Genomic DNA, 629 nt, shown 5'->3' on the forward strand with positions numbered 1-629 from the left:
TTCCAATTCACTGCAGTCTGGTGTGGGAACGTGCACACAGTGCTGGGGTTTGTAAGTTCTGCAAGGCTCTCCAGAGGCTCCTAATGCCAAGGGAGCTCAGGCTGCCCCTGGGCCTCAATCTGTTGTCTGAATGAAAACAAAGAAATAAATAAGCAAGTGGATGGGAGGTGCTTTGGATGAGCACTAAGAAGGCAGCCCAATCACCCACAGGCCCAGCCCCCAGCCGTGCCAGCCGCCCCGGTCTCTCCCGTCTGTCAGCATGCCCAGCGGTGGGGGCTGGCTCCTGGGTGCCGTTTCCTTTTCCACATTGTGACCTTCATTTCTTGCCATTGACTTTTGACAACTGCATTCACCAGGCAACAGAGGAGTTGGTCACTCGCATGCACCCCAATTTATTTAACCGGTTCCTGTTGTCTGACCCTCAGCCTGTCCCTGTTCTGCTATTACAGACAGACACAGCCAGGGACGCATGTGAAGCTGAAATCTGTCTGTCTGAATTAGGCTTTATAAATCCAACTACTGCCCTGTCCTGCCTGACCTCCTCGACTTATGTGAACTTCAGAGCGAACTCCCCTCTCTGGACCCTAGAGAAGACCAGGATATGCCACCCCGAAATATGCCACTTTGGC

This window comes from Galeopterus variegatus, unplaced genomic scaffold (assembly GCF_000696425.1).
Source record: "Galeopterus variegatus unplaced genomic scaffold, G_variegatus-3.0.2 Scaffold1707, whole genome shotgun sequence".
NCBI classification, from domain to species: Eukaryota; Metazoa; Chordata; class Mammalia; order Dermoptera; family Cynocephalidae; genus Galeopterus; species Galeopterus variegatus.